Genomic DNA, 7,740 nt, shown 5'->3' with positions numbered 1-7,740 from the left:
AGCGGTTTGATTTTCAAACTATTTAACATGGGCGTGCTGAATAGTCTCGTGCTTATCATACGGGACTTCTTGTCGAACCGCTCTTTTTGATCTGACCTCTCACGGCTGGAGTCCCGCAAGGCTCTGTCCTCTCGCCCCCCCCCTATTTAGCTTATTCGTCAACGATAATCCCCAGTCGCCGCCGACCCAGTTAGCTTTATTCGCCGACGACACGACTGTTTACTATTCGAGTAGAAACAAGTCCCTAATCGCGAAAAAGCTTCAGAGCGCAGCCGTAGCCCTAGGACAGTGGTTCCGAAAATGGCGCATAGACATCAACCCAGCGAAAAATACTGCGGTGCTATTACAGAGGGGAAGCTCCACACGGATTTCCTCTCGGATTAGGAGGAGGCATCTCACACCCCCGATTACTCTCTTTAGACAACCCATACCCTGGGCCACGAAGGTCAAGTACCTGGGCGTTACCCGGGATGCATCGATGACATTCCGCCTGCATATAAAATCAGTCCGCGATCGTGCCGCGTTTATTCTCGGTGTACTCTACCCCATGATCTGTAAGCGGAGTAAAATGTCCCTTCGGAACAAGGTGACACTTTACAAAACTTGCTTAAGGCCGGAAATGGCTTACGCGAGTGTGGTTTTCGCTCACGCGGCCCGCACCCTCCAATCTCTACAATCCCACTTTTGCAGGTTAGCCGTCGGAGCTCCGTGGTTCGTGAAGAACGTTGACCTACACGACGACCTGAGCCTCGAATCTATCCAGAAATACATGAAGTCAGCGTCAGAACGGTACTTCGATAAGGCATCATGATAATCGCCTTATCGTTGCCGCCGCTGACTACTCCCCGAATCCGGATCACGCAGGAGCCAGTCACCGTCGACGCCCTAGACACGTCCTTACGGATCCATCAGATCCAATAACCTTTGCATTAGACGCCTTCAGCTCTAACACTAGGAGCAGGCTTAGGGACCCCGGTAACCGTACTCGTCGAACTCGACAAAGAGGTTGACGTGCAACCTAACCCATGAATCAGCTCGCTGAGTTTCTCGCCGGATCTTCTCAGTGGGTCGCGATTCCGATCCGGTAGTAGATTCATTCGCGAAGCAGATGCTCTTCAGCTGTTAGGTCTCCTTCGGAGGCGCTCGGGCAGCTGTTAGCAAATCCCACCCCTTCTGGCTGAGCCTTTGCTCGCCCACCTATCCTGGTGAAACTGGAAAGGCTTCCGGGCCACCAGTCATTCAATCATATATTTTTTTTATGATTTTCCCCAACCTATTATTAACCCCAAAATGTATGACTGCTACAAAGTTGTTCCAACAATATGTTCACAATGTCTTTGAAGAAAACATGTTATGGGGTGTAAGACGATCTCTAGGCAAACTACCGGAACTAATATCAATCTCAACGAAACTCTATCGAAGGAAATGATACTTATTCTCATAGTAGGTATTTAGGTTAATCTTAAGATAACTTATGTTGCAGTGAACATATTGTCATAGAGTGACACAGTCGTGCTGCGAAAAGTCTCTGGACTAAAGAAATAATGAACATCATGGGTTCCAATTCGATCGATAAGCAGTTGGTGTATCGAAACTGTTTGAACTTCAATCTTTTATCACTGTCTGCATCGGCATTCAGGTTATAGTGGTCTCCTATAACCGGTTGACATTGGTTTTATCCGGTTTTATTCAAATAAAACAAAAAGGAAAATGATTTATTTATTACAACTTTTTTTTTTTTTTTTATTGCTTAGATGGTTGGACGAGCTCACAGCCCACCTGGTGTTAAGTGGTTACTGGAGCCCATAGACATCTACAACGTAAATGCGCCACCCACCTCGAGATATAAGTTCAAAGATCTCAGTATAGTTACAACGGCTACCCCCCCTTCGAACCGAAACGCATTACTGCTTCACGGCGGAAATAGGCGGGGTGGTGGTAACTACCCGTGCGGACTCCCAAGAGGTCCTACCACCAGTGATTACGCAAATTATAATTTTGCGGGTTTGATTTTTATTACACGATGTTATTCCTTCACCGTGAAAGTCAATCGTGAACATTTGTTGAGTACGTATTTCATTAGAAAAATTGGTACCCGCCTGCGAGATTCGAACACCGGTGCATCGCTACATACGAATATACCGGACGTCTTATCCTTTAGGCCACAACGACTTCTAAAACTTCTAAAACTTGATTACCATTCTACCGATCGAAAGACAATTAGGCTTAATACTAAGTATATCTCTAATAAACTTTAATGCCTTGCTGTTAACCACTTTCCTTCGAGCATTTTAGATCATTATACTTCCATTGAACCATTATTATGTACTTACTGAAGTAACTAGGCGTGACTTGTATATGGTAAATGGCCATGATGTTGTTTGGGTCCGTTCAGAGGAGGCCTGGGTACACTGAACCTTACAAAACTAATTTGACGAAAAATATAAATAGAAAGCAATAAAACATAAGAATATTTGATCCTGGAAACTAAACTTCACACGCACAGGAGCTACGTAGATTAGAAAACAGGATTTACTATCTCAAGCCGGTCAGCTTATGCCAAAATCAAACATGATATTTAATTTGAATCCCACGTAAGAAAAGGAACTTTATAAGTTAATAAAAATAAAATAAGTTTTTAAGGAGGAATATGAAACCCTCATTGATCATGTTTATAGTTCATAGAGCGATTTGTGAAATCCTCACGACCTCGTAATAGCCACGGGCTATGCGGCCCATGCTCAGTAATGATTGCCGGCATAAGATTGTCATAAATAGTTTCATTTCGAACAGAAGGGTAGCCTGAAACTCCTTATTAGTAGCTTAAAAAATTTGAAATAATTTACAATGCAGTGGACGTCTGTGGGCTGTGGCAGCTCCATTCACTTTTGCATTATTATGAGATTACGTTCACACCGTGATTTTTAGTGTACAATAAAGTATACTCTACTCTACTATAACGATAATGATCAAATTCAACGCTCAGTTTTATATAGCGTTTTGAGCAAAACAAAGTGGGCGTAGGCTAGAGGTTGCGATAAATAAATAAATTAACGATCAGAAAATTAGCAGAAAAGTGAGCACAATTAAGGAATATTTGATTGAGTGCATTGATTTTTGTTGAAAAACACTATCATCATTCTATTCGTCTATCATTTGAAACAGACACAAACCTTTCAATATTGGAACTTTTAATCTTGATTTTAGCTTTAATGAACATTATGCAACATATTTGGAGTTTAACATTTATGATTATCTCTGTCTTGTCATGGACAAACCCAAAACCTGATTACGTGAGTTTGCTTTTTTTCTACAAAAAAAAACCTTACTTTATACGTTTCCAAATAAAACGATCAAAATTGAAGTTTTTTATCGCTTAGATGGGTGGACGAGCTCACAGCCCACCTGGTGTTAAGTGGTTACTAAAACCCTAGAAGAATAGATATCTACAACGTAAATGCGCCACCCACCTTGAGATATAAGTTCTAAGATCTCCGTGACAACGGCTACCTCACCCTTCACTCCGAAACGCATTACTGCTTCACGGCAGAAATAGGCAGGGCGGTAGTATCAACCCGCGCGGACTCACAAGAGGTCCTACCACCAGTAATTACGCAAATTATAATTTTTCGGGTTTGATTTTTTTTACACGATGTTATTCCTTCACGTGGAAGTCAATCGTGGACATTTATTGAGTACGTATTTCATTAGAAAAATTGGTACCCGCCTGCGGGATTCGAACACCGGTGCATCGCTCAACACGAATGCACCGGACGTCTTATCCTTTAGGCCACGACGACTTCACTTGAATGTAATTATCCCACTTATTTTATTTAAATACTACATATTATACTACTTATTTTTCTCTACACAAAAATATAAATCTAATTTGAAAGCAAGAGATATGCTTTTAAAACGAACTAAAAGAAAAGAATTTTCCTTATCGTCTGGATATGTTTTAATTGTTAAAGTTTAATTTAACCAATTATATTCAAGAATTTAGCCATCTTAATATCCAGATCTCTTGATTTGGTCGGTCTCGGTCAAATTAATAGAAATTATTGTATTATCATAAGTGAAAGTGCATTTATAAATAAAAACTAAGTCTATTGTCTCTGTTTCTATTCATTTGTCAATAGTCACTTTAAATTAAGCAATGAGTGAAAAGATAAATTTATGTACTTAATTTTCAATGGTGTTTTGTGCAAAGCTATTGTTTAGAATTTGATTCGTTTTAATCTATTAACTGCTTACGCCTGCATTGGGGCCCGAGCTTTACAAAGCTCGTAAGTCGAATCAGAGAAATAATTTTATCCTGAAACGTTTACAGATACATATTTGTTTCAGGGACCCATTTCAACCGCCGTAAGTCGTTTCGAGAAATGTAAAGGACCAAGAAGAAGTGACTGCTCCGACGTGAATCTTGATTTGAACAACGGAATCTCCATCACGTATGATATCTTGGTCAAATCATACATCAAACTCACAACTGTGAGTAAATTCTTGTGAATAAATAGTTTACATAGTCGATTAATGTGAACTCTTTTAAAAGTACGAGTAATAAAGTATTTTTGACTTTGACTATTTTAGACCCTGTTTTTTTTTTGTGATACCAAATTATAGATGAACAAAGATATCAGAAAATGAATGCTACCACATACTAGGAAACATTTGGTCGAAAGCTCAATCGTGTTATGGATGTCTTAGCCTTGAAACGAAAACGTCTGACTTTTTTTTTAACTTATTCGCTGGTAGCCTATTAGGGGCTATTCCAGCTATACTACGTCTGGCTAACACTGGCCTCAGCAAGAGCAGTGCTTCGCAGAATGTACCACTGGGCTATAATCGCGACCCACTGATATAATCCGGCGAGAAACTCAGTGGGTTGTGTCTAAGGGTTAGTTTTCTCGTCGAACTCTTCATCATAATCGACAAGTACGACGATGACCGGTGCTCCAATATGTATGAGGAAATGAGTCGAGGTTGGACGGCCAACGATTTCGAAGGCGCGATCGTCAATGAACGCCTCGAGGCGTAGGCGTCTTAAATTACGATTTAAGATCATTTTTGAGCAGTTATAGTAAGGGGACGCAGTACAAGGGCCGCCTATAGTAAATACACGCCTGACTGCTTCGCAGTAGAAGTAGGCAAGATTTTAGAACCGACCTATGTGGCTTCTAACACGCTCTACCACGAGTAATTAACTACCAATTACAACAACAATGTCCGTTGCTGTCGAAAGCAATATACGCTACTGATTTTAATCGAAACTCTACCTAATGTCTTTAGATGACCGGTGGTATTCGTTTGCAATTTAAAAATCTGATTTCTGTGATCTGGTCATTTTAAAATGGTTATTCTTAACTTAACTGTCTTTAGCGAATGTAAGAAATGTCTTAATTTAAGGAATTACTATATTCTAGGAAATTTATTTCGTTGTAGAAAGTATTATTTTTCCAACAATAAATAATTAAACTATATTCCAGGGTCGAATTGTTGCAGTTTCAAACGGTAAAGAAATGATGAGATTTCAGATGAAAACGCCATGCGATCACTATCTAGTTCAATCTTTATTCAAAATTTATTTAAATGTATCAAAAGAATGTGCCGTTAAAAAGGTTTGTATCTCACTTATTTAGGCTTGGTATTAATTTTATTTTTTTTAGTCTTCCGACTTTATTTCGGAAGTGATAGGCGGGGTATGTCAAAGTTTCTCAACAATCGACGTACGAGTCTTAGAAAAGACAGAATTGAATAAAGACTGGCTTGGGTAAGGTGAAGGTATTGCAAGTATTCCCAAGATACCCGACTCAGTCGGAGAATTGGGTTCTCCGTTACCGGATTGCTTTTTTTCACGACGTGTGTATAGTAGCTAAGATGCATTCCTCACAAATTTCCAAACCAGCGTACGAAAGGGCTTAGAAAACGTAGCGGCCAAGGAATTGGGTGAAATCCCTATGAGTCACAGTTTGGCGGCAACTGGTAAGTAGGAAAAAAAAGCAATGCTCTCGGTCACGGTCCGCTACCTGCCTCTGCGAGAAAATGCATTCACAGAAGACGAACATCGGCCGCCACGATTGGTCACTGGTGAGCGTCGCAGTCATGACGCTCGGCAGTTATCCTCACATCATCGACCCGAAAAATACAGTAAAACCCTTGTACCGCTCAAGACAAGACATCCTATAGGTGGTGGGAAGTCTTGTGAGTTCGCAGGGATTGGAACCACCTCACTGCCTATTTCTGCCGTGATACGTTTCAGTTCCAAAGGTGGGGCTGCCTTTGTACTATAATAATTGACCTTGAAGACCTTAGAACTCAGGTCTCGAGGTAGGTGGCAGAATTTACCTTTTATTTTAATAAATAACTTTATAGTTTGATCTAAAAGTTACATTTTAATGCTACAGAGTGAGTGGTAAGTACGACTGAAAAATGTAAATAATGTTTTGGATCTAATAATTTGGCCGATTGACTTTTAGTCAATGGATGGTGGTTCGAAGACCTTGTTTTGCCTCTCTCCCTTATTCCACTGAGTAGGATCGACGCAAAGTATACGTATTATATAATATTTGTTGTTGTTAATGGCGAAATATCTATATTATTACCGGTTACCCGAATCGTACAAAAGCAATTTTCAGGAATAGGTACTAAGATATAGAATTATAGATTAAGATATATGATATAGAATTATATAAAATATATTATTATTGTTTTCCAATCTAATTTAATGATAATCAAATATATCATTTCCTTTTAAGAAAAATAATAAATTACAGTTCTGTTAATGGTTGAATAATTAAAGACAAAGTAATGTGGATTTTTCTCTACCTTCTTTTAGGGACATTATGTTTTCAAAATAGATGTTCAAGATCTATCGCAGAAGTACTTCAATGGAAATTATTTTTACGGGAACTGGACTTTTCGTACAGTCTTCGCCGGCAGTGAATGCAATTTTTTGTGTGCAATTCTGGAAGTGATAATGTCACCGAAAAAGGTCTAGTCTAAGTATATAAAAATATGTTTGATTAAAAATATTTTCAATGAGATGAAACGCTACCGTTCATTAAATAATTCGTTACGCCACAAATATTTTTTTGTAAAAATAATGGTTAATGATTTTCGGAAATAAAATAGCTAAAATTTACAGTACTTACTTTAAACTGTTTAAGATTAATTTTATGACTACCACAAACATTATGTAAGTCTTATTCCAGTCATTATTTGGAATGCAACTTTTAAAACACTTCTAAAAATACTATAACATTTAATACATACATAATTATACTTTTTTCGTCATTGATTGTTCTACTTAATGAATTCTAATAAATGACATTTTAAAGAAATCGTATTATTTTTATCATTTGTTTTTTGTTTTGCTTCATTGACAGAATTATTAAAATCGTCATAATCCTGTCACAGCTGTCATTATATATCGACACAATCCGCCCATTGTTATAATATATGTGCGCTGTGTACTATATGTCTATGGCACTATACTTATATAGGTCTATGGCGCTGTGTGACTCTAGAAAGTTGCCTTAAAAAAGTTGTATTATAAAATTAAACAGCGTTATGCTTATATAACGTAAGGCCATAGACGTATTTAGTGATGGGATGTCCTGCTACGATAAATAGTCGTCGTTTTTAAATTAAAAAACTTATATTGTACAATTTTTATTGTTAAAAAGTCTATAATTATGGTAGGCAGCGGCTTGGCTCTGCTCCTGGCATTGCTGACGTCCA

At 38.5% G+C, this 7,740-nt stretch overlaps 1 long non-coding RNA gene across 1 annotated transcript; it reads left to right on the top strand.

The window, feature by feature from the left end:
* The first annotated feature begins 4,149 nt into the window (after positions 1 to 4,149).
* On the top strand, positions 4,150 to 7,340 carry LOC110385756 (uncharacterized). The gene is made up of 3 exons (XR_002431010.3): positions 4,150 to 4,491; positions 5,487 to 5,618; positions 6,836 to 7,340. It is a non-coding gene; the product is annotated as an uncharacterized LOC110385756 (long non-coding RNA).
* Positions 7,341 to 7,740: the final 400 nt, after the last annotated feature.

The sequence above is a fragment of the Bombyx mori genome, chromosome 12 (genome assembly GCF_030269925.1).
Source record: "Bombyx mori chromosome 12, ASM3026992v2".
Classification (NCBI taxonomy): Eukaryota; Metazoa; Arthropoda; class Insecta; order Lepidoptera; family Bombycidae; genus Bombyx; species Bombyx mori.
The sequence above is the reverse complement of the archived record's forward strand: the minus strand, read 5'-3'. Positions and strand labels throughout refer to the sequence as shown.